The 26,714-nt window shown below is 40.2% G+C and overlaps 1 protein-coding gene across 3 annotated transcripts in view; it reads right to left on the minus strand.

Moving 5' to 3' along the window:
* Positions 1-19,151, minus strand: part of SLC45A4 (solute carrier family 45, member 4) — a 59,659-nt gene extending 40,508 nt beyond the window's left edge. For 2 of the 3 annotated variants that reach the window (XM_010584207.1, XM_010584206.1), the window contains exon 1: positions 19,017-19,151. The gene's annotated coding sequence lies outside the window, so the exon portion shown is untranslated. The remainder of the gene's footprint in view (positions 1-19,016) is intronic. The other variant, XM_010584208.1, reaches the window with a different exon arrangement.
* Between the last annotated feature and the right edge of the window lie 7,563 nt (positions 19,152-26,714).

A 26,714-nucleotide genomic window follows, 5' to 3' on the forward strand; every position in this document is an offset into this window, starting at 1 on the left:
AATGTTTGTACTAGAAGTGTGACTGAACTCGTATCCCAGGACAAAACCCCTCGGGGTACGGTTCCACAACATGCTGGCTTTGGCAGCAAAACCGCCCTAAGAAGTCCCCACACTGCAGCTCCCTGCCCCTTCAGTTGTGGCAACGAAAACTCTTTGTGGGCTAGAGCATAAACCAGATCATTAAGCGGTGAACCTAAAAATGAGCTCTAAGAAAAAAATGACATATTTGGGGTTTAAAGCACATCACAACAGCAACTTTGTTTCAGCATGAGCCCACACGCTGCTCTGGAAGTGCAGCAGAGGAACATCACCTTGAGAACTCCCTCCAGCTGATACCTTCCTTCCAGCTGTACCCCCAGTGGGTTTATTGCATGTATTTTGTTCTTCCATTCAAAAGCATCTTTTTGGGTCTGGGCTTTTTCTCCTCCCAGGCTCCCCAAGATTACTGGAGTTCTCTGATTTGATCACCTCAATAACAACTTAATAATATAATTTGCTTTTGAGCTAGTCAAACCTTTAAATCATGAGAGAAGTTAAAATAACTTCCTGAACTCAAGTGCTATAAACTGAGGCTTAAGTTCAAAGTTTTAATCTATAAGCATTAAATAGCTCAGAACAGAAGGACTTGAGAAAGCATTACTCCACCCTCTCAGAGTAACAGGAAGAATTGAGATGCACTGCCTGGGATTATTGAATTACGGCACACACACAGGTACTTATTCAAGTTCTTCATAAGCATGTTGCTTTTATAGAGGTTTTTCTTTCCACCAGACAGGGTTTGGATTTGCTAAGCTCCTGCATGCAGCAGAGTTCATTTACCTCATTCCAGTAGTTACTGCAGTACTGAACTCACATCAGGAGGCGAAAGGATGTGATTCTCTTACCTTGCTTTAGCGTCTGAGGTTTCAACTCAATCCTTCAAGGGCTATTAGTTTATCAAATATGAAGTTAAGTACTGTATGTATTAAAAAACACACATCCACTTTTCATAACACAAGTTCTGGGTGAGTAAAACCTACAAAATACAGGTTCCAGAGTAGCAGCAATTATTTTAATTACAGACTAGTCATAAGATGTTTAATTGCTGGCAGACTCAGGCAAAATTACATTCAGTAGAATTTAAAAGTTTACATATCAGCTCTTATTATTCAGAAATCACTCAGAACGTGTGTTGTATTACAGACTAAAGGTCATAGATAACACTCTTGTACAAGATGGCTTTAAAGTCTCTAGCATTTTCTTATGCGTAATTTCCCCTCCTGTCACTGTCTGTGAAGGATTTAACTCAATTTCCCTAAACACCTCGTTTAATACGCAGTTACAGAGTAGCAGAATGAGGCAGGGAGAGGAAGGCAGTTCATCACACCAGAATGTTTTATGATGCATTGGGGCAGCCAGCATACGCAAGCAGGATGACACCAGGCTGGGAGCATTTGTTACTGGAAAGGATAAAGAGGCTATCTGAGATTTAGCCCATTTGAGCAAGACCCTTAAGGGATGACTGAAAAAGTTATTCTTAAAGTGGAAGATGATGGGGAGTGATCAGATAATTTAAGAGACAGGAATAATGGATGATAGATAGAGGTAGACTTTGAAGCTGTAATTGACGCAGATAAGAAGAACAGTATATTTTAAACATGCCAGAAAAAGCAGTTACAGTATTCAAGTGCAATAGCAAGACACACAACGGACAGGTTTTATCTAAAGGAACAGAGAATTACTGTTCCATTATGCCAATTTTGCAGTAAGCATAACACTAGTCTTCCTACAGCACTTTCATCTGACTCCAAGTGCATGTCTAATACAAGAGCCAGAGATTAACAAGAGCCTCTCAGAAAGGTCTTCCAGTTCTTTTGTAAGTCCTGCTAGGTTGTGTTCATACTCATTTTAGACCAATCCAGATTCTGCTGCTGCTTTTTCCAAGTTCATTTTGAATTTGCCAAGTTTGAATAGTGGCATTCTTCCTTACCGAAAAGGGAGACAAATTCATTTACCTGCTAGAAGTAAACATTACAGAAGCTTTTATGCAGCAAAGAACTCCAAAGTAAATGGCATCTAAAGATGAGCTGGATTAAAATACCAGAGAGGGCATGTTCCCATGTCTGCATCTTACACAGTTTTTTTTTTCCATGTTCGTTGGCTAGTAAAACCAAACCTTAAAATTTAAATATGTTTTTTTAATTGTAGTATTGAATATCCATGGTAATTTCCAATACAGTCCCTTTACTCATGCAGTTCAAAGACTTTATTACATGGAGTCCACCTAAGAAATAGGGCAGCTTTATTACTATCATTTTTTAAGAAGTGATGCATTAGGCTTACATTTTATCTGTCATTCAAGCAGACTAGGTACTAAGAGAGCTGGCATCCCTTCCTCAAACAGACGTTAAGAGGCATGGTGCAAAAGATTTCATAAAGACAGTTTCCCTTTCATCTTGTTGTTTAACCTCAGCCAGCAACTAAGCACCATGCGGCTACTCACTCACTTCCCCCTCACCCAGTGGGATGGGGGAGAGAATTGGGGAAAAAAAGTAAAACTCCTGAGTTGAGATAAGAACAGTTTAATAGGGCAGAAAGGAAGAAAATATTAATGGTAATAACAATAAAACAACAACAATAATAAAAGAATTAGAATATACAAAACAAGTGATGCACAATGCAATTACCACTCACCAACTGATGCCCAGTTAGCTCCTAAGCAGCAATCCCCCTCCCAGGCCAACTCCCCCCAGTTTATATACTAGACATGACATCCCATGGTATGGAATACCCCTTTGGCCAGTTTGGGTCAGCTGTCCTGGCTGCGTCCCCTCCCAACTTCTTGTGCCCCTCCAACCTTCTTGCTTGCTGGGCATGAGAAGCTGAACTCTTGGTATAAACACTACTTAGCAACAACTGAAAACATCAGTGTGTTATCAACATTCTTCTCCTACTAAATCCAAAACATAACACTATACCAGCTACTAGAAAGAAAATTAACTCTATCCCAGCCAAAACCAGCACACATCTGCACCTTTCTGACCACCCATCCATGTAGCAGCTAGACAAAGTAATTTGAAAATGTAAACTGGCACGAGACAGCATTTCTCAGGAAGCTGAGACCATGCCCCCCATTCTGCCATGCACTCTCACTGTACTTTCCATAAAGTTTTAAAAGGCATTTTCATGACTAACAAAGAGTAAGGAAGTAGAATGAAGAATTTCAGCCATGGAAAGAGGTTCGTGTTGGGCATTGTACAGAGGTTGGGTATGAAGAGAAGTTTAGACACAGAAACATTCCTATCTTGAAAAGTGTTTATGGGAGGAGGGGACTGATTACACTCACTCTTCAACCTAATTGCACATTTTACTTTTACCTTTGGCCACATTGCAACAGTGACAAAACCTATAAAGCGGTAGTTAATATTTTAACAAAACAGGCAAGTAAGACATTCTGAAAACTAATCTGTAAGCAAAATTTTATAAAAGCTGCTCAAATTGCTTGTAATCTTATCCATTATACTTTTACTATCTATCTACGATCTAGGCATAAGTCATAACATGACTATATGAAGCACAAAACATGTTACAGGCTGGGCAAGGCTACATCACAATAATCCTGTGCCTCAAATAGGTAGCATTCACAGACAAAGCACGTGAACCATTCAAGAACCAGAGGAAAATTACTGCCTTTCTTCAGGGTTTCCAAAGAGGAAGAGCTATATAAGGTCATATTTGTGGCCCACAAAATTCAGTGGTTTTCTTTTCCCTAGCGAGCACTAAGATGCTAGAGATGCACAAAAAGCTCACACTAGACAATTATACAACACAGTGCCTCTGGCAAATGACTTCTGTCACACTTCTCGGCGTGTTTTGTAAGTTTAGGACTTAGACATTGACAAGCAGTGGTTTTTGCATTTGTGATACCATCATCTGGAGGTCAGAAAATTGGTAGTACACCCATCAATACCAAAATAAATGGGGTTAATGGTGATCCTGGCCAAATCCTTTAAGACTGAACTATTTTTAATGCATGTTTCCAGATATCTCTTGCTAACAAGGAATAGGAATGTACTGTTCAACAAGCAACTAGATTTTCTGAACCAGTGCCAAAGCATATGACTTTAATTAAGCTATGGAGTATGCAGCAAGTTACAGGTAATCACACATGTACTTTATTAAGCAGTATAAAACTTGGCAAGTAGATAACAGTTAAATGGGCCCAAATGGATACCATGAGAAAATTTCAAATCTTTAGGAGGGCTTTCTTCCTCTGAAGCCATTAGGCAATCCTTAAGGCATTTATTGGTGTAAGGAACAATTCATTTCAACACGGTAGGTGTGTACTAGTTACAAAATCCTAAGTCCTGAAGGGAAAAATAAGCACAGCGTAAGAAAACCTGGAATGAGCAAACTGAAAAGGATGGAAATGGTTCTGTCCAAACACTATTTATTGAATATCTAAGGGAACAAGGGCAGGATTGAGCAGAGGCAAACTACCCCCTTCTCTCATCCTGGTCTTCAAAGTTTATTGCATTAACTTCCAATCACTTACCTAGCCATCTCCTATCTTCAAGATCTGCCTCTCACATTATCATTGCTTTCTTTTACATGCCAGTATACAGACTGATCAAAGTCTCCTCAAATCATGGTGAAGAGCTGCATTCAGTTTTGCTTCAGAGGAATTGTTTTCTAGTGGTGTAGGAAATACTCCAGCTCAAAAAACAATTCTACAGTTTAAAAGATTTCTACCTTCTTGACACTGAAAGGAAGAAGATACACCTTGAGCCATCATTGCATACAAATGTCTTTTCATTGTTTACCACTAACTTCATAAGGGAAAACAGCTAAGAACCAATTCTTACAGAATTTAACTAGGTTTTAATGATTCTTGTCACAGTTGTCATTGGATCACTAACAGATCCTAATGTGACATTCTGCACAACACAGGGAGAAAGCCATAAACAAAAACCCAAGGTAGGTATACTTCTACTTCATGAAATATTCAAATGTTTGACTGGAAAAAAAAAGTATAAGAATCCAGAAGCTGCCAGTCTAATAGGACAAGATTTTTTTTTCCTCCCAGAGCCTTACACCTTACCCTCCTTCAATTCTTCAGTGAGTACATCCCACAGACATACACATTAGTAACCATACTATTTCACCTGTGAATCACATTAAGCTGGCAAGCCTATAATTGCCCAGTCATTCCATTTATTTGTCAAATATTTAACTTTTCTGCCAAGTTGGTTTACGCTAAGGTTATCAAGTAATCTGGCCATCTCTTGAAAAGTTATCTAGACTGATTTAAGTATACTTTTAATATTAGCATTGGAAAGAAAGGCATTCTGAGTTTATCTGGCTTTTCCTCAGACTAAATAAATGTTTGGCTGAACACTTCTATCCATGTGTTACAGACTTATTATTCCTTCCATGATTAAATGCAAAAAGGATAGTGGGTTCTGCTTCAGCATCTGACTGGCTTGCAAAACAATACATCATTTGGGACTTGTGCATCTTCAAGAGTAAAATGGCATTTGCCCAAGGATAATTACTAACATTTTGAGTTCAAATCCTCTGGTGCTCCACCACACCAATAGACAAATAGCATGTTGCTGTGAAAGAGCAGCTCTTAAAGGCAAGGCTGACCTTAATCCCCCTCCAAGCATGGCTATACCATCTTACAAAAATTTGTTGGTTCTCAAGAGACATTAAAAATTATTCCTTAAGATGCGAATCCAACCGATTTTGTACAGATGACTCCCCCACAATTAATGTTGTTCTACAGATCTGCAATAGGGATAGTAGCTTCCACTACAGAGGTAATAGCAGCTGAAACCAGAGAGATACGCCTTGCAGTACAAACCTGATTGCAGCTTCGAGTTGTAGCAGCAAACTATACTTTTGCTAGGATAGCCTGTTTTGCTAGCAAGGGTAGTTTTGTTTTACAGTCAGCTGCTTGTACAGGAATACCACATAAAATACATTACCAGGTTATTATACTGCTTACACTGTAGGTTTCTCAATCACTTTAAGCTGGCATAAACAAGTACTTCCTCTAAAAGCAGCAGTCTGTTCTTCCTTTTCTTTGCCCCAGGTTCCTTACTCCCACCCCTTCCTGCACAGCCACACATCATCATATGGTGGTGAACCAGACAGTGTAACTGATCTAAGTTGGAAAACTACTCTGACAAAAACATGTCCAAGCAGCTAGAAAAATCCTTTATAAAGTCAGGTTGGTTTTATCTGATTGCATAGCTGCATGGATCCATACCAACGTAATGGGGGAAGGGAGGAATAGGGGCAGCTACAAGTATTACTTTGGGTAGCAATACCCAAAGCAAGTGTAAAATTGCAGCTCACAGAGAAAAGTTGTCAGTGGATCCCTGCAGCTACAAGGTCAAAAAGCAGACTCACCCGCCCAGCTCAAGATGCCTCCTTTTCAGAAGGCAGAAGAAGTATCTTCAGTCATGCTGTGAGCACTATCATGTATTCTGCCTCCTAGTACTTGCCAGATACGAGACAGAATACCACTTGCTTAGCCAACAGGCAGCTATTTTCTCCCCAGTTGTTTTGCGGCTCTGTTGCTAATTATTAAAGCAGCTGTTTATAGTAACAGAACTGGCCACAGGGGAAGTTTCTTTGGCCCATGTCAAGACTCAAGTGTTCAGCCACTGCAGTAGGAAGAAAAGCATCTAGAAAACATACCTGGAGTTTTTGGCCCAGCTGCATAAATGTGCTCAACTAATCTACTTGAAGTTCAGCAAAGGCACTGCATCCCTCCATGGTCTGATTAAGTTCCTTCATAAAAATTTAGACTCAAAAAATCCTGTGACTTTCTAGAAGCACCGTCATATGAGTGAGTCATGCCTTTGGTTCAAAAAGGCAGCAATTACAGGCAGGTAGTTGTTTAAATTCCCATTAAGACTTCTCACATAGTTAAATGCAAACGTAAGAGAGATTTTTAGCTACTGCTTTCTAAAACCAGAACTACATTAACCCTATGAGAAGGGGAAGACTATACTTGTTGAGGAATAGTTAAAAAAGGCAATTATAGCACATACTACTAAACAGTCCCATCTGTATGTGAGCAACGTTACTCCAGATCCTGAGAGGAAAGTCAACCTCTAATTTTAAAATAGTCTTACATTAAACTGGACTAACCTGTTTTGAATCACTAAAAGCCTGCCAAAGGAAAAAGGTTAAGGCTAACTGGGTGCAATAAAGAACCACATTTAACATGTCCTAACATTTAATTCATCATTCAGGTGATCAAAGGCATTGAAACGCAACAGCTTGTTCAAGGATACCATGCATAAGCAACCCTAAGACTGATACCAAATGAAGGCTTAGATGAGACTTTTAACAACATCTTGAAACCTGAGATTGAAGGAAAAAAAAAAAAGGCAGCCACTGGAACCAGCACAGTGCTTTTGCATCATGACCTACTTTTGAGGCTACCACACAACTTCGGCCACTGAAGCAAGGTCTGGGAGGGGGGAAGTAATTCTGCAGCACATTGCGAATGAAGATGATATGGAGCAATCCACCTCACATGGAGAAGCAGCATTTTTTCCACTTCTTGCAATGCAAACTTTTGCCTGCCCTCAGGACTCTTCACACATTATAATCCAGTTAAACAACAGAAAGGCAGAGGTTGTACAAGCTGGGGTATAACTTTTCAAAAGTTTACTCATCTAAGAGAAGCAAATGGTTCTGGCAGCTCTCCTACCAGTAAGGCTGAACATCTGACATTCTCAACTCCCCCAACAAAACCGTAACAATATCCAAACAACAATCCTCCCCAAAATACAAGAGCAAGGGTGAGTGCCGCTTCATTTTGAAAGGGTTAATGAAGACTTGTTGCACCCTTTCCTCAGTATGTATACAACATTCCAGAAATTATTAAAACCTGACATAAACAGGCTTCCAACTCCAGCCCTGCCAGTATTAAATCTTCCATAGGGTTTCCTGCCTACTTCTTTTCATAAAGCATGGCCTTGACTAGAAGCCCCCATGCTTTCTTGGGACCCTCTTTCTGCCCCCTTCCAGTTTACTTGGAAAGTGACCAAGAGTAAGATTTTGGTTCATGCTGGAAGATGTGGTGATGCAGTCACAGGTGGCAATCTGTGCATGACAAACTCCCCTGATGGGCTTTTTCTTGCCCAGACACACAGGGAGGAATGGAAAGCTTAAGACAAAGCGGAGAGATGAAGGTCCTCATGACATCAGGGAGAACATCTTTGTAAGACAGCCTGATTTCCACCTTTATATTTTGGGGGCCAATGTCATTTCCCCAGCCTCATCATATTACTGGGAAAAAGATGTAGGAAACCATGGGACTTTATGAAATTACTGAAACAATTCTGGGAAGCCATCTTTTTAAAAGGGATCCAGTATTTAATGCAAGACAGACTTTATTCAGTGGATTGGATATTATACTGCTCCCTAAAGGCACAGGCTGTTACTAGTATTAGATCAGATTACATTGTTAAATCACTGCTGCTGCTGTTTTTAGTAGGAAATACTTCATTTTCTTAAACTGGGGAGGTAGCATTATCTGATTAAACTTATTTTTTGTTTTACTGTTAGGTAAAAAAGCTTCATATATGCTCTCATTACCCTCATGTTTATTAATACAGGTACATTAAACAAGTAAACAGCTAGGTGGTATGGGCATAAATAGCAATAGAGAAGCCTTCCCAGCTAGCAGAAAACATAACAGCTAGGATCAGTGATGCCGGTAAAACAGGCACTAAGAAGTAGTTTCACACTACACCAAAGACACAGGCATGCCTTATTCCTGACAGCTGGATCTCCAAGTAGCAGTTTCTAACCCCCAAACTAGATAAAGGTTAAGAGCAAGATAGCAAGCACTAACAGCTAAGTACTTTCAAAACCAAAAACCAACAACCTAGTCACCACATAAGCACAAAGAACTCAAACCTATGGGGATGGAGGTTCCTCAGGCCACTGTGTAAATATGCTGTTTTGGTCTGACACTGCTGCAAAAAACTTTTACTAAGAAAATCCACTGATTTGGTCAGAGAGTCACAGTCAAACTTCAGTCTGAAATGAGCTAAGTATGGCCCAGCCTACTAAAGGATCCTCATGTTTTTAAACCATGTTGAACATGAGAGATATCCCATCAGAATTAAACTGATTCATTCCCTCTGTCTCAATAAGGTAGGACGACAGGGGAAAACAAAATTAAGGCTATCATCACGGAACATCTTAATACATTACCATGTGGATTAACTGGAACAATCTTACTTTCCTGCAGAAGGAAGGCCTATGTCTAACCCAGTGGGGCTGGTGGCGCAAGAATAATCCTAACTATCAGTACATCGTTGCCACTAGCATTTTTTTTGCAAGTTCTTTCACCAAGGCTGTCCTTCTGATTGCACGCTGTGGGAAGTATAGTAGGACAACCATTAGCAAATTACTCTCCAGAATAAGCAATACTTTCTATAGTAAGTTGAGACTAGTGTTTTGCATGAATATTCATCCATTAAAAAAATAGTCAAGCCAGGACCTATTACTTAGTCTGTATATGCGAAGTTAGATACTCCTTGCAGATGTTGCTGTACCTATGATGAAGAGTGCAATACTTTATTTTCACATACTGGCATTTGAACTAATTATATTCACTGCTCTGAAAATTTGCAGGCTGGTTTCTTCAGGCTGCAAATGCTTAAGAAACCCAAATACTGCCAGAATATGTATCAGACAATTACAGAAGCTATTCAATAGATCAAGACAAAAAAGAGCACAGCATAGATCTTCTTAAGCTGACTTCCTCTAGCATATCATTAACATCTGCAAAGTCTAATTCATTAGAATTATCTCCAATTACCAGTCCCTAAACACATTACCATCATTCAATCTCAGAAAACTCTGTTAAAGTAAGCTTTTGAAAGCATCCATAGAATTTTGTTCACCCTCCAACAAAGATGGACAAGTTAGGTTTTGGCCGGATTTTACTAACTCTGAGGAAATAATTACTCCCTCAGAGAAAAACCAAAACAACGCAGAAGAGCATTTCTCACATTTCAGATTCTCCAAAGGGTTTGTAAACAACTATATATAACTGGTTATATCATCTTGCACTAAATACTCTCATTTTGCCTTCTCTGAGTGGACTCACAGATCAAACTGGTACATCATCACTGTGATAGCTTGGTAATAAGCAGCCATTCACAGCCTAACCTGCAGTTTGAGCCCACATTGATTCAGCACGATTACTGGAAAGTGTGTCTTGTTAGTGTAAAGGAGAGAGATCTTTTCCCTTCCACCTCTTCCCCACCCCAGCTTTGCATAGCTTCCCTCCATCTGGGCCAAGTAAAATATTCTAACATCCCCTGATGACGTGTTAAATGGAGCTGACCACTACAGTATTGAAAGAAAGGAATAAAGGTGTTTAGAGATGATTTTTTTATTTCTTACTTCCTCCCTGGCATCCAAGGAGGCCTGCTGCCTCCTAATGCACTGCAAAGGGTGTGGTAAAATAGCTGCTTCTCAGCCATATGACCCCAAGCCTGTGATGCATTAGGTAGTGCTAATAGAGGAAACAGCTATAGGTTAGAGCAGCAGTTTTATGGTGCAGAACCCTTTGGTAAACATCTTCAGAGCCTCCCTTTTGAAGTACAAGTGATTACAAACAAGTGTTGAAAAAGCACACTCCATAAAAAGTATAGCTAGAGCACTTGAGCAGATCCCTGCTCCAGTTTTTCAGACTGTCCCAAATAGCAGCACAACAGACATGTTTACATTCATTGCCATGAAGTATAGCTATCTACTTTCTCAATTATTTAAATAAACATTTGAACTGACCTAGCAGTGATGCATAGCCCATATATTTTAAGTAAGGTGTAAGATAAAGAATGAAAATTAAGAATCCCTTCTTAACACAATAATTAATAAAATCAATAAATCTTAAGAACACCAGATAAATACTGTTTGGCCAATAATAAGGATAAATCACTGCTTAGAAGGGTTGCATCACCACACTGATTTCAGACTGTATCTACAGCATTTAGGAACTTCTGCAAACAGTACTTTAAGCAACGTATGTGAAATGTAGCATTTAAGAGTTACACCTTCTAGGAGAAAGAAATACAGGTAATGAACAGACAACACTTTGGCCAATATTGTGTATTTACAAACCATCCATTTTAGAAAATTTTAGCACAAGTAATACGATTTAGACAGCTGGTTTATAAACAGCTCTGTAGAAAGCCGGTGGCCACATTTAAGAGCAGCTTGATTTTGGAATATGAACAAATGCTATTTTAGTAATGTGTTTTGCCAAGCTGTAACCCTGTTAGAACTGGCAGGATAAGATATTTACTGACACACACGGTAAAATAATAAGAGGCTACAAGTGCTTGGCAGTTAGACTCGATACATAAAGACCTGCTAGCAGGGAAATATTTAGAGGACATAGACCTCTTCCATTTGTGACTTTGTAGATCTATGAAACATTTGGCAAAGGCTTGTCAGAATTTGGCATTTTTACCTAATTTGGGAGTGACTGTCAGCCACTCTCCTCTTACAGGATGCACAAGTTCCAGCGCCTATGCCACTTTAACAGCACACATCTGGACCACGACAGGATGAGACTTGCAGCAGTTCTGTACCAAAGCTTAAGTGCTTTTATAGTCTGCTGTCATATCAGTGCAATCACTACAGCAGTTCTTACAGCTGACAGTCACCTTCAGCAGGTGAAAATGAAAGTAAACATATCTCACAGTCTAGGCTTAGTCCTGTTGTTCAGACAATTTGATCATGCTCTGACAGTCCATCAACTTTTCCTGTATGTTTGCTGCAAAAATATACAGCTGCCATCCTTCAAGGGAGGTTTTACATATGACCTAAGGAATCCTTTAGGGCCAAAGCTGCACTGTGAGATGGGGCAGATCTCATCCATGCAACTGTAAGCATTATCATATGATCTACAGCATAGATCTTGTGCCCCTTTAAATTCCCACAGAGACATTTTCCAGGGGCAGAGTGGTTAAGAGGAATCAGCATAATGGTTTTGTCAGCTGCACTATAACTATTTGTTACAAGCCAGCTGGTGCTACCACAAGCAGGCCATGCAGGCAGTAGAGATGCTAACCTACATTTAACTAGCTTGAATGTTGGTTAGCCTTACAAACTATCCCCCCCCCCAAAAAAAAAATCAAAGCCACCAGCAAATGCTCTTTGAAAAGCATCTAGTCTCTCACAAGCATTTTGTTGGAGGTTACTGTCAGATATGCAGTCTTAGATTACCTAAAACATGCTCTGTGAATCAATCTTACACACACTAAAGCAGCTTTTCTTGGATGTCCATAAGGACAAAATAGTGTTGCAATAGTTTCTACTGGACTAGGCAGGCTTCTTCTAATAGAGTTTCTCTGCATAAAAAGGGTACTTAAAGTCAACAAGTCATAGCTAACATTTAGTTGTAAGATTTAAAGTGATTGCACTTGAGTCATTTTCTAGATACAGCATTGCTGGCATAAAGAACGTAGCAGTGAGAAGTTCAGCCTATACAAGCATGATTGTTTAGAAAACAAAGCTAATCTAGTGGTTGGTTGTTTTTGCACAGCTAATTGCATACCAGCTAGAGTACCTTTCGAGATCATTCTCAGAGGCAGAATGAATTTGTGGTCAGATAGTATCGCAGGTATTTCTGTAGGTAGGTAGAGCTGCTTAAATACTTGCAGGCACTGAAAGCAGCCTATGAGAAGAGCAGGACAATGAGGGAAATGCCAGAATGTCAGCATACAGAATAGCATGATATTGAACTACTACTGAGTTAGCAGGTTATCCTACTAGACATCTAATATCCTCAGAAAGGCATCAGATCCTCTACTCAGAAGTGCATTCACTAGAGTTAGAGAACAAGCAATAATTTTTCTCATTCTATTACCCTGGATAGATCCTGAAGTCTCAAGCCAAGTAGGAAATTCAGCTGGGAGATAGGGAAAGAAGTATCTGAACACCTGACAAAATAGGTTTGGTTTTGTGCCTTTATTGTTTAAAGAGACACCAAAATACAAATGCAGTTAGCGTAAGCCATCTTCAAGGAAGTAAAATGAAACGGACTCCATAGTCTGAGTATATTTTCAATGTAAATAACAGCTACAACTTAAATTCAGGACCCCAGAACTGGTGAAGTGAATATAGATGAAGACTTGAGTATCTCCTTTACATTTTTTAAAATGCATACCAACTACAGCTTGAAGAGTAGCAAGTGAAATTTGTTGAGCAGTGATTTGAAGGATAAACAGGAACAGCAGCATCTTGCTCAGATAAGTCTGAGATTAGTCTAACATCCACCTAACTTTAAGGGACCTCTTATCTCAGGGGCTGTATGGCTATTCACAGAACATATCAGAGGAAGAACTGACCAAATTGAGAGCTGATCAATGAATGCTGCCTTTAATGCACTGAAGCTATCTGCTTACACATCTCAACAGTCTGACAGGAGCCTTCTCTAAACTATTAGTCCATTCTTGAATAATAACACATAGCAATAGCATGGCTTTCATGAAGATAGTTAAATAGCTCTCCATCTTCTGTCATCCACACACATTTATGCTTCTTAAAGTTTGTGATTACACCACTGACTTTTCCTCATCTTTCTCCATTCGTGTTCAGTCTGGTTTCACCTCTGCCGTTCTCCTTGTATGGTAGAAGAAATACTGGCACAAGATTTTTAGCCTCTACTCTTTGCTCTGGTTTAATAATCTTTGTGGTTCAGCAGAAGCTGTTGAGAACAAGCATAGCACAAGCTAAGGCATTCAGCTCTTTGCTTTGAACTTTCATTGCTTTCAGTTCTCTGATCCTAGAAGTAACAGAATGCAGTCTTCTCACAGCTCCTCTGGAAAGTTGAGCCTGACCTTACAGTATTCTAGATGTTACATTTCCAGCTCCCTGATCTGTCACTCCTGATCAACTCTTGGTGGCTTCTACTTGCTATAATATACCAACTTCTCCATTTTCAAAACTGATTTGATGTTCATCTTCCAGGAGATGACAACTGCCCACATCAGCAATCCAAATCAACTAATTGCATACAGAGGTCAGATAAAGTATGATGTGAACACACATACACCTGGTTGATGCTGCTAGGTGTTTTTGACTAGATAAATTTCAGAAAGGGATGCTTTATTTCTGTGGTGCAGAGGAAATCACAGGCTTACATCTGGGGGGGAAACAGGAAGACAGTCATAATTCCTACAAAGGGCTGAGTTGAAGTTGCAAAAGCAAAGTCAAGTACTTGAATGAATACTGCATAATATTACCTAATATCATCTTTCCAAAAGACCTTTAGGTCTTCAGATTATTTCTTTAAAGAACTGCTCTTTTAACTGAATGCTTTCTCTTATCAGTTTATTCTGTTACAAGATAGTGGCTTGGCTTCCAACCCAGTTCCCATGAATATAGTTAACACTTACAGGATTCCTTTCTCTAAAATCAGAACTAGCTAAATCCATTTATCACACATGGAGTTGATAAGGGATAGCACATTTGCCCCTTAATTATTTCACTGCTTGGGCTGGTTCCCTCACTGTTTGCAAGGTGTTTACAGGCAACAGTTTGTTGGAATTAACAGACTTGTCATTCAGGTTAAGGAACAACTTTACCGTGTCCTTAACCAAGTCCCTGAAGAGCAGACAAAGTTGTTACCTTGATATAGTGAAGTACATATTAATCATAAGTATTTGAAGTGTTACACCTGCTTAAAGTATATGGCTGTTAAGAGCAGGCAAACCAAAAATATTAAGTGAATGAGGCTTAGAGCAACTGTCGGAGTTATCCAGGTCAGACTGTGGTGACATTAATTTTGCCTAGAATTTCTAAAAAGCTTGTTGAAAGCATTTAGGCACGTTGGATGGCTTGTTATAGGCCTTCTCTGGTTTCAGTTAGATACTTTTAGAATCAATTCAAGACAACTAGAATTACCTGAATTTGGTCACTCAAGAAGTCTTCCAGAAAAAAAATCCTACTCTGAAACACATGAAGGTTTTAATAAATCAGCAGTTATGTAGGATTTCAGAGGTCTAATTAATAAGCAGGAGTAAGTGCCATGCATCCCTATATTAAGGCTCTGGCAACCTTAGATGAAGATACCACAGAAGTGGGTAGGACACTCAGATAGACTTAGAGAACATTACAACAGCTTCTGAAACTTTTGCTATGGAGAGTAGCTGACTCCAAAAATAGTATTTCTAAGTAGGGTTTCAGGAGCTTTCTAGTGTTGGTCCAGAAGTATGACCAGCTCATGGACTCAGAGCAGGCTTACTGAACAGAGATATGCAAGGACTGCAAAGGACAGTCTGAAATAAAAACAACCCCCCCCCCAGCAAGTATTTATTCAAACACTGCTTCTGCTAGCAGGTTACTAGAGAAGGGTTTACATATTTTTCAGGAAGACCTGTGGATTATAGCAGAGAAGCAGAACCAAAGTCAGTTTCCTGTTGAAAGCAGATATTCTTACTTTTGTCCTAGTGTTACACAAGTAATGATTCCTCAAACACAACATTCAATCAGAACACTTCAGTGAGCAAAGCATGCTGTATGTAAACAGACTGAGCCAACTAGAAAAAGCTGGGGGAGGAAATAATAGAAAGGACAAGAGCCAGAAGACCCAAGTTGTAACCAGGATTATAGCATATTCTCTACATGCTATCAGTAACAGAAGTGTCACTATACATCATGAGAAAGACAAAAAGTAGGTTCACTCCCTCCTTGCAAAACTCATTGATAACTTTCTCATGGTTACAAGCTGAGGTTGCTCCTTGCAATTCTTGCATCTTCAGCTGCGAGCACGCACACACAATTGCCTAGCTACCAGGTTCCACAAAGGCACAGACATTTACATGTGCTGCATGTGTTGTTGTGCATCTTCAGTGATAACACAAGAAGCTGAGGAAGGAAACTATTTGGTTCTTGTAGCTTGTTAAAAAGAAAGTACATTTAGTATTTGACTAACAACGATCTTGAAGTTGGTGCAAGTTACTGGTCAGCACATGAAGGTATTTGACATTTTACATTTTAGTCACTTGTCAGAGTGAAGAAGCCCTTAGGGTGAAAAATTTCATGATTATTAAAGCTTATTTTCATGAAAAGCATAGATTGCCCTTCTAGGCTGTATTTTATTTTGGCAGCTTTACTAAGAACACTGCTTAGTCATTTTACTTTTCCAATTACAGTACCAGCTTATGCAATAAACTAATGTGTTTACTGTTTGAACAATCACTTGCCAGATTTTTGGGAGGAATAAAATTTGATTAAAGCAATGTGCAGTTAAGCATAATATATACTTAAACGTTTTAGGTTTTAAGAACCTAAATAGACTTGAAGTTTCTTAATATTACTTTATGTAGCAGCCAAAATTTAATAGACAAAACAGGGGCACCACAACCCTGTTATCTCATTTCAGCAAGATGCATTTATTATGCTTTAAGAGCTTTAAGTTTCTTTTCTTCCAGTAGCAAATGTCTAATGTCAACATATTTCCTCTATACAAATTTCTAAAAGAAAAAAGCAGACTTTTGACCCATGAACTTCTCTGGAGAAGCATAGATCACCATGGAGTAAACCAGACATAGTTCAAAAGGTCACTCCCATTTTGTTTTAAACTTCTATTTTTAAGCAAAAAGATACTTAAATTTCTAGGTTGCAATTCCACATTAAAACAGCCGTGATGTAACACATTGCTATCCTTAACTTGCATTCTAGTTTTCAATCAAGTGTCAGTAAATTTAAGATAACTTAATTGGGGTAGACAGTTGGGGACAACAAATTATTTACTAGCAAAAAAATAAACCCTGCAGTAAAATAATTAATGTGGTATCTGTAAAGTTCTTCCTACTTATACACACTGCAGTTTGCACTGACTACAGATTGCCAAAAAGTTTTGGCTAGGAAAACTTTCTCAGCACACCTTCAAGAACTTACTATGCCCTTGCTCCCCACTCATCATACATGAAGTCTGGAGAAACAAGATGAACATAGAATGTGCAACTCTATCCTGTATTTCCCCGATGAAAGAATACTTGTCCTGTAAAAATAAGCTTCAACCAGGCTTAAGCCTTCACTCATGTGGAGTGCAAAATTCAGCAAACAGGACAAGAGGAAATGGCCTCAAGTTGCACTAGGGGAGGTTTAGACTGGATATTAGAAAAAGTTTCTTTACTGAAAGGGTTGTCAGGCATTGGAACAGGCTGCCCAGGGAAGTGGTGGAGTCACCATCTCTGGAGGTGTTAAAAAATGTGTAGATGTGGCACTTCAGGACATGGTTTAGTGGGCATGGTGGTGTTGGGTTGACAGTTGGACTCGATCTTAAAGGTCTTTTCCAACCTAAACAATTCTATAATTCTATGAAATAAAGTGTTATCAGCCTTCAGAACATGAAACTGAAATTAGCATAGACAAGTTTCCCAGGTTCAGTATGAAATGTTAATTCCTACTGAAGAAACTAGTGCAATCCAAACAGACTCCAGTTTACTTTAGGACAGACATGGGGTAACATACCCAGCCACGCCGGTAGGAGCTTGAGTGACCTGATCCCAGATTTCTTCACTATACAAAAATAAACTGAACACATGTATGTGCCTTCTCACATGTTTTCTGTTAAACATTTTCTACCATGAGGAGCAGGTGTGACTACCATTTGCTATGATTAAGCTGATTTCAGAAGTGTTGGCAGTTATACACTAAAGCCATACTCTGAATCCCACTAGATCACGAACAGTGGGACTTGTCTGTCACTCTGGATACATCCTCCCCACATATGCCATGAGTGAAACTGCACACCTAACTGATGAGAAAAGCGACCCAGACTTTCAGGCTTTCCCTGCACAATCTGCAGTTTAAGTCTGTGCCTAACCGTCTGCTTAGAAGTCTGGGGAATGCAGATCTAACATGCAACTACCAGCTCAGATATAAACAATGTGAGATGTATTCATTGGTCATGTAAGCATTCTATATTTTCATTCTTTCCTGCAAGGTTGGAAGGGCAATAGCATTATTAGAAGCCTAAACCCTTTCATATGCAAAAAGACACGCTTGTGTAACTTTAGTCTTAGCTGCTCACATCAAACAACTTATAGAGCTACAGTTTGTCCAGTGAGGCTAACAAATCAATGTAGGAAAAGTTCTGGGTTCTTCCTTGCTTTAATCAGATACAATGGAGCCTAGAAGTTTCCAGCCTTGGCTTCCTGGTTTGCTCTCAGTCTTGTCCAGTATTTTAAAAATTTCTTCAGGGAAAGCCAAGAATTAGCCAGTATTCTTATTTTTATTTGAAAAGATATCACTATTACTCAGACAATTAAAAAGTTATTTAATCCTACATCAACAGTGAACAAGAAAATGAAGCATTATAATGGCACTAGTATAACCACACCAGGTAAGAATTAGAAATTATGCTGGACAGTCATTGAAGCAAAAATAAGGCACCCATTTTTATTTAATATTTGTCACTGGCAGGCTTCTACTCATTTTCCAAGTTACAGGTAGATGCAATATTAATGTACTGAATGCTGTTAGTGGAGATAAAGCATTGCTTTCATTTGCACAGTGCTTCCACCCCAACCACACTAATTTAGATGCAAGACGGACAGTATATCACATGGTGGAGATGTTATAAATACAGAGCTGAAGTGTTTAAAGACATTAGCATTAGACTCTGCTCTTATTAGACAATATACCCTTAGTATTAAAGCTTCCGGAACTATTACCAACACCTCCTCTAGAACACCTTTCTAGTTCAGACTATTTTTTTAAAGTACAAAGCAATTTTACTGAGAATGTTTGAAGCTCAGAACTGCAGCAGGTTTCTTAACCCATTTCCTAGAGGAAAGATCTCCAAACCATTTGGACTGCACCAATTTCTGCATGTAATGCTGAAATCTTATTCCCTAATTAAAAGAATTTGTCTTTTGTAAGCTATGGTGTATACATTCAGTCTTAATACAGTAATTGCTATGTACAGACTTAAAGCTTTCTCTAGTAGGGATGCTTGACCATGGGCTACTTACCAGCCTGTGGCTTTGTCAGTGGGAAAGCCCCTAAAACTTCAACAATTGGTGAAGGCCATCAGGGACACATCAATTGCTATATTCCAAGTAGGCAGAATGAAGTTGTGATCCACAATCAAGGCAACTTGTTGTCAAGTTCACTGAAGGATCCTGCAAGTGAGATATTTAGAACTACCTACACAGACTCCTTAGAGCACCACACAGACAGCAAGTCTGTTGACCAAAAGCTTCTGAAAGGGGCTGAAGTTAAGGGAACAGTGTAGCTATTATTGTACCAGTGATAAATTTAGGCATTAATTACAACCAGTTATTCAGTAACCAGCCTTAACAAGAACTGGAACTGATCTGTTGGAAAGAGTGTTAATTTAGGAGTGTAGTTAATGAGGAAGAGAAAGCTACTAAGTGCAGCTTAGGGAAATGCCGTGCCCTGTTGGGCTGCTGGAGTGAGCTGGAAGTTTGTAGTCTGATAAACATGTATGTTTAGTACTTTGCAGTTACTGAGCACTGGGGTTTTTGTGTAAGTGTAGCTTACCATGAAGTGACTTGTGCAGAGGTGGGAAGATGCAAAGAAATCTGTTCAAGGAGTACAGAGTCAAGTTTATACTGAACATCCCTGAGACACATTAGGCTTTACGTAGACAGTGGTATTAATTTGATCTAGCCATGAACAGGCTAAGAATACCCTGAAACAAAGCAGTAAGACTATCTTAAGTCATCACACCAAAGACTATTACTTGCCTACAAGTATATCCTATCGTTCCTAACAAGGAAAAGAATTGCTAACAATTTAATATCACACCCACTAGATGAATAGGCATCTATGGGAGATGCTAGCATAAGATTCACTGGATGGGAACTCAAACCCCTTTTATATACAGCTTAGCTCAGGACTACTACACTGTTGAAAGGCCATGATAGATATACTTTTATCTAGCACTCCAGTCCAGCTCATATGCATACAAAGAAGATTAGAGATCCCACTAGTACTACAGGGTCAAAAGGCTTATTTTCAAATGGCATCCTGAATTGTCACACAAACTATCCCAGAGTGACCATCTGGAAGAGGACACATGTTATCTGGTTCAATGCCATTTCTCCACTAGACTGAGAGATCTGCTACTGTGCAGCTGCATATTGAGAGTTTTGAACAGACCATACCTGGAAGATGACGAATTGGAAAGGTGATCTGAAAGCAAAGCAGCAGGAAAAAAAGCTCCAACTGTAAGGCCAGCAATAATTGTAGGAGCACAAAGGGTACAGATAACTGTCAGATCACTCCCCTTTTCAGCCCATGTAAGTAGCCAAGTGTTTTGACTTTAAGGCTGTGACAAGCAATGTGAATGGCAGCCGGAGCCACAGAAGTGCTACGATGTTGGAAACAGGATAATTCCTGCACTGAGAAGCGTAAGCCCTTTCCCTCTCTACACCAAAGTTAGGAGCAGAACAAGAGCCAAGAAAAAGAACAAGAACAAACCTACATCACAAGCTGATTCCCCCAGATACATTTTTAGACAGCAAACAGGACATGTGCACTAGATGTGTTAGTGTTAAAGTTGTACATTTGTTTTGGGTTATTTTTTGAACTCTTGGGAGTTAGCCGGCCAGCCACACTACTCTAAGGAGCAATAGTTCAGAGTCTCAAATCACTCCTCTGGGAGTACCCAGAGCCAGACTGAACAGGCCAGTATACTTGCTCAGATATTCCCCTCGTAAAAGGGGAGGAGTATTTTTACCCTGTATGCATGCCTTCTCCCTCCCCACAAATAAAACCCAAACCACAAAGCCTGAAGCTCTTTTGTTACCTGGAAGCAAAGATCCAGCATCAAGACTATTTGATTTGTTGATTCCTGTTCCTCCTATTTGTATGCCCATATGATTGATAAGCAAGTTGTAGGTTAAACAGCACTCAAGATTAAGTGTATTCTGAAAGACCATTTGCTGTGTATAAGTGATGATAGGAAATTAAGTGGCACAGAAATCTGACTGTTCTGTAGTCATTGCTTGTTGGGTTAAGCCACTGGTTTCTAGATATGGTCCAGGAAGACTGATCATACATTCAAGGACAGAATGAAGATGATAAGTGTGACATGCAGTTGTGCTTTTGTAAAAGAGCGCTTTGGGTTCAGCCACCAGTTAGATCATTTATTTATCTAGCACTAAAGGGTGATAATGGCTTGTTTTCAAGTCTCCAAAATAAATGAACTATACTGCATGCAGAAGTAGTCCAGGCCAGCCAGCAGAGGATAGAAAATATGCAGGGTCAGCATAACACTGGTTTCAATTTCAGTTACAAAAACATTAACGCTCTCATTTAAAACAAGATGAGGAAGCTAGGTTCTCTCTCTGCTCTGCTAAGAGCACCGGTCTTGCTCTCCCAGAACATTGATAAAATCCACCTCAGATATAGTTTAACAAAACAATTCAGGGGTAATGCTTTCCTGCTGCTGTTTACACACCGAGATTTTAAAAAGCATCTTTAGTCTATTCCTTTGGGCTAAGTTTTGTTCACCTCCTCCTATCCTTTTATGCCTTGCTACATGAATAGCAGCTGTTGACTGACAATTTCAGTCTTACAAGGAAAGTAGGTCTCAGTCCACTCCCAGAATACCTCAGGCCCCCAGATTAATCAGTCTTCATGTTATACTGCAAGAGCCTGCCAGTCAAGCCTAAAGTGTCAAGGCAGCCAGGTGTCCTAAAGCTAAAGAGAATAGTTTAATAGCCTATATCCTTCATAGATGGGAGTCCTGGAAAGCAAGTCCTCCCCAGCTCTAAGTGGGTTTTAAGAGTTTTATTAGTTGTCCACATTGTGGAGACCAACTTCCCATCACCTATATGTTGAGATTCATGTTCGAGCAGACTATGTGCCAGTAAGAACCAAACCAAGGTCAGAAGCAGCTCCTATGCCAAACCAAATCATTACCCAATGAAAGCCTTGTGTCCTGATGCTTGCCAGGAGCAAGTTTGATGAGAAAACCTGGCTGCTTCTCCTGAGTTCTTATAATGCAGTATGCCAGTTGCAGCCTAAATGACTTTACAGTACTTGTTGGAAATACCAGCACTAAGGGGCTTTAGTCAAGCTACTGTGAGCCAGTCTCCCTAAGATGGCAGTTCACAGCACACAAACCACTGACTCAGACTCTGCAGTGCTCCGAAGCCATTGCTGAGATGCCTAAAGTTCAGCTTTTAACTTGAGGCAAATTCAGTCTCCAGCAACTCTATCGGAGGTCTAGATTTAATAGTATGAACTCAGATCTTTTTCACACAGAGTATCTTATTCCACTTGGAGTGAACTGTGATACAGAAGCATAATGGAATAACCAGTTTATTCAGGATAGCAATAATTATTCAGTGCTTGGATTCAAGAGACCCTCACAGTCCCAGCTGGAGGACATAATATCCTTTACCAGTGGAAGTTCTGGGTGGTTACTCCAAGTAGGGCTGTGACCCAAGTGCAAGATGTGTGGGTAACTGATAAGCTGCTGACCATAAAACAGTCACCTGACCAGCCGCAGCTTACCAAAAACATGTAAAGTCTTTAGTTCACAGCACAGAGCTCCACAGTTTAACACTGTCTGCTTCCAGGCCTGGTTTCTGGACTGTCCAGGATCTCCTGTCTGGAAGGAAACTCTCAAACTGAAACACCAGCTATCTGTCAAGCTAACAAATGGTGTCACTCATCCTGACAGCAGGCATTCTGCTTCAACTTTCTGGCAACTGGATTTGCCAGAATCATTTGTATTTTCAGCTTCTGTACGGCAACTTAAATACACAGCTCTGCTCTAAAGTTTATTGGACTTGTTAACTAGCAGGAGTAATGCTCTACTTGGGGAAGTATTGTTTCAAACACTCATATCGTTTTAGCACTAGTATATTAAGCCAAGTGACAATCATTGCACTCTGTATTCCCTGAATTAACCACACTGTTGAATGGAAGCTGTTTAGTAAGGCTGACAGTGTGCCACAAATTGAAAGACCAGGAGCTCTAACAGAATAGATATCAAATCGGTTAAGCCTTCTCTAGTGGCAACAACTGCACACAAGGCTATGCCATTGTCAGCACAGTTTTGATGAATCTTATGGCTATAGCTGGAACAGGTCACAGGCTGGGATCTTGCAAGTATTACAGGTAAAGGTCATGGGACCAACCCTTGCAAAACTAAAATGCAGCACAAAGTTCTTCATGTTACCAGTTAACTCTGCAAGCTAAAGCTTCCCCCTCCATCACGTGACAGCCTCATCACTTCCACAGCAGCTCTCCCAGCAGATTGACTGGAAAGCCCCATTTCAACTCAAGTAGCTTTACCTTTGTTCAGCAGGCTTTTACACTAACCATCACATTAAAGTCAGTCTGAAGTGCAAGTGAAGCTTGTTCTTATCTCAGTCATGACACCACCACATGTGCTCAGTTGCTCAACACACACTGCTTGATCATTTGATGCAAGTATTTTAGTGTGGCATTTACTCTTAGGAGTAACACTAGAGGTACGGACTGCTAGTTAAACTCAAAGAGTTTCTCATGACAGGCAATGTGAAAGGATTTCATTGTTTTTGCCTAACATGCAAGTAGAGGTGCCCACACACTGCAAGTGAAACTGGCTACCTACTCTAGGAGTTGAAGCTTGAAGTCATGAGGTGTTCAACTAAGAACAACAGCAGTACATCACAGGCAGATTTTACAGATTAAGTGAGACAAGATCCCATGCTACCATGTAAAGGAAATGTTTATTGCTTAAAATCAGTATCTGCTGAAAGTACAGAAGTGTTACATGCAACTGTATTCACAACTGCAAGCATTATCTAGCAGCTAGCAGGTCACTTCAGCCACCAGCTTCCCAACTAGGCATTTAACATGCCTCTCAAAGCTTAAGCATCTTTTCTACGCTACTCAGTTGGCAGCACATTTTTACTTCAAGAAGGTTTTTTGAATGTAAGATACAGTCTCACTGGTGAAATACGCTGCAAGTACCATCCAAGGTTAATATTCTCACAGCTTTTAGAAATGATCCATTTAAAACAAGTTTATACAAGGATAGAGGCAGAGTCCACACATTCCAGCCTCAGCACACAAGCAGAGCAATATTAAATTACCAAGACCTAACTTCCTAGCTGTCAGTGAATCCAGGACTGGAGTGAGTTTAAAGGTAATTAACCTGATGTCACTGTCTTGTGAGATGGGTCCAAATTCAGCCTGCTTTCTCTAAGCTCCTCAGAGCCTGTATTTCCACATGGCAGAATAAAGGCCACTGGTTCAGAAAGGCACTCGGATAGGCCACACTTTTGCTTCAATGTGAAAAATTAAGGTCACATGTACTCAGACATACAAACATGTGTATTGTTTCAGAGTTATACCATGCTTCATTGGAAGCCAGGTAAATATTTCACTTGTGCCTTTTCAGTGGGGCAACACATGAACAAGGTTGCACTTCATGAATTTTGTTGTAACATGAGACAGAAGGAGTAGCAAGTTCACCAGCTATGTCAGTCTGCTAACCACCTTCTTACGGCTAATCAAGTACACCTCCAGCAGAAGACATCCTCCCTTGTCAGCTTAAGGCAGTACAATACAAGTGTACTTAGAACAGACTGAATTGCTAAGTCACATTTCAGCTTTGAGGGAAAGGATTGCTTTCATTTGCAAGCAGTCCCCATAGCATCCAAACATGATCATGTCAGCAGATACTGCTCATTCCTTTCAGTGACAAACTCCCAGAGAACAGCAGGTTCCAGCAGGAGTTAACACACATTACGCAAGAGGGTTATCTATAGTACCATACGTTTTCAGTTTTACTGAAGGTGCCTCAGTTGTACATAATTGAGTGCAAGAACTGCTATCATTTGCTTGCTCAGAGAGGCATGAGCCAACCCATGTAAATTGGCCTGACATTACAAATAGCAAACTAAAATAGAAGTTGTTCCACTGATCCCATCCATTACATCATGGAAACTGTTATTTTGTCATGAAAACTCCCTTAAATACCCAATTTAATCTCATTAATACGGGAATGAAGCTCTCATTTCCAAGACAGCAGCTGCCACTACCTGACAGACACAGGAGCTCACAGATGTTTTTGGATGCCTCAGAGACTACTGGAGGCACTTTTAAGAGCTTAAGGTAGTGTCAGCTTTTCAAACTTACAGTAAAAAGTACTTCTGGAAGCATTTATAGCCAGAGTGTCAACTAAATACCTTAATCTCTTGTCTGAAACTCTTTTATTTAGGAAGGGAAAAATTAGGCCAGTTGAACATTTCAACAATCCAGTATGATCATTAAACAAACCAAGCAAGGAAGACCTTATCTTTTGCAATACTGCTGTGGGGGAAGAAGGCATACACAAGCTATGTCAGTGCAATCACATCAGCAACCACTTCTGCCAGATATTTATGAAAAAGCCTGACTTCTAGAGGAAAACAAAGTATTCACCTGCTCACACCATATTTCATTAAATATTTTAGTAGAACTATCTGATCAAGGCAGTGGAACATGACACAGATCACACTGGAACAGTTTTTACAGAGCAGTAAGAATATATGCTGTAACAGCACAATTTCTTCTCCTAAATCCTCATAACATTGCAGTTATCTGTCTGTGCTCTGCACTCACAGTGCTGCCTATCCCTGTAGGTCCACTTCTTGCAACATCTCTCCTTTCCTGAAGGAGAAATCACCTCTTCTGTCCAACATTCAACATCCTGCAATATCTTCCCTATCCTTTCCCATTTGTAATTCGTTGCATTAGCCAAGTTCTAGCAACATTGATTCACTCACTGCACCCAGTGCCAAGTCAGAGCCTTGGCTAGATCTTTTCCTCCCCTCCTTTTTTCCTCTATACATAGAGGATACTGGAGGCCAATCACTACAATAGAAAACTGCCCCACAGGGAGAGAGTATTTTTCAAGGTCAAACACAGTTTCCGCACCTGCTGAGGGTGCTAAATTAGGGCATCTTAGAGTTGCAAATCATTGATAGCATGATCTTTAGGAAAACTGCAGCTTTCATGGGAGATTTAAGTGCTAAGTAATTTCTTCCCCCAGTACTCTCCCACCATCATATCAGACTACGTGAGGGTGAGACTCAACTGTTTTATGGTAAAACACTAAGATCAAGTTACAGATTAAGTGTGGAATTATTCACATTGTAGACTAGTGAAGTTTAAGCCTGAAAAGCTACAATAATTTCCACCTTTGACCCCTCTGTCAAGTCCTCTTCCAGCATACTCACCACCCAACTTAATCCCAAAGGGGCACTCAGCCACCTTCCTCATCCCATCTTCACCTCATTAGGATTCACTATCAGAGACACCCCAATCAAGCCTCTCTAACCTCACCTTACCCATCATACCATTCCTTCCTCATCCCTTCCCAACCTCTGCAGCCCCACACCTCCTCTGGCCCAATCCCTCACCATAGATCTCAATCCTTTCCAATTTCCACCTCTGCAGCCCTGTGTCTCCCTCACCTCACTCTCCCCTTATTTCTCATCCCTTTATCACCTCTCCAGCCTCACACCTCCCTCATCCTAAAGTTCCTCACCCTCTTCCCATCTTCACAGCCCCCAACCCTTCCTCGCCTTCTCCGGCCCCTCACCTCCCTCACCCCCAACCCTTCCTCGCCTTCTCCAGTTCCTCACCCTCTTCCCATCTTCACAGCCCCCAACCCTTCCTCGCCTTCTCCAGTTCCTCCCCCTCTTCCCATCTTCACA

Source organism: Haliaeetus leucocephalus, unplaced genomic scaffold (genome assembly GCF_000737465.1).
Source record: "Haliaeetus leucocephalus isolate CR32 unplaced genomic scaffold, Haliaeetus_leucocephalus-4.0 Scaffold953, whole genome shotgun sequence".
Lineage (NCBI taxonomy): Eukaryota > Metazoa > Chordata > Aves > Accipitriformes > Accipitridae > Haliaeetus > Haliaeetus leucocephalus.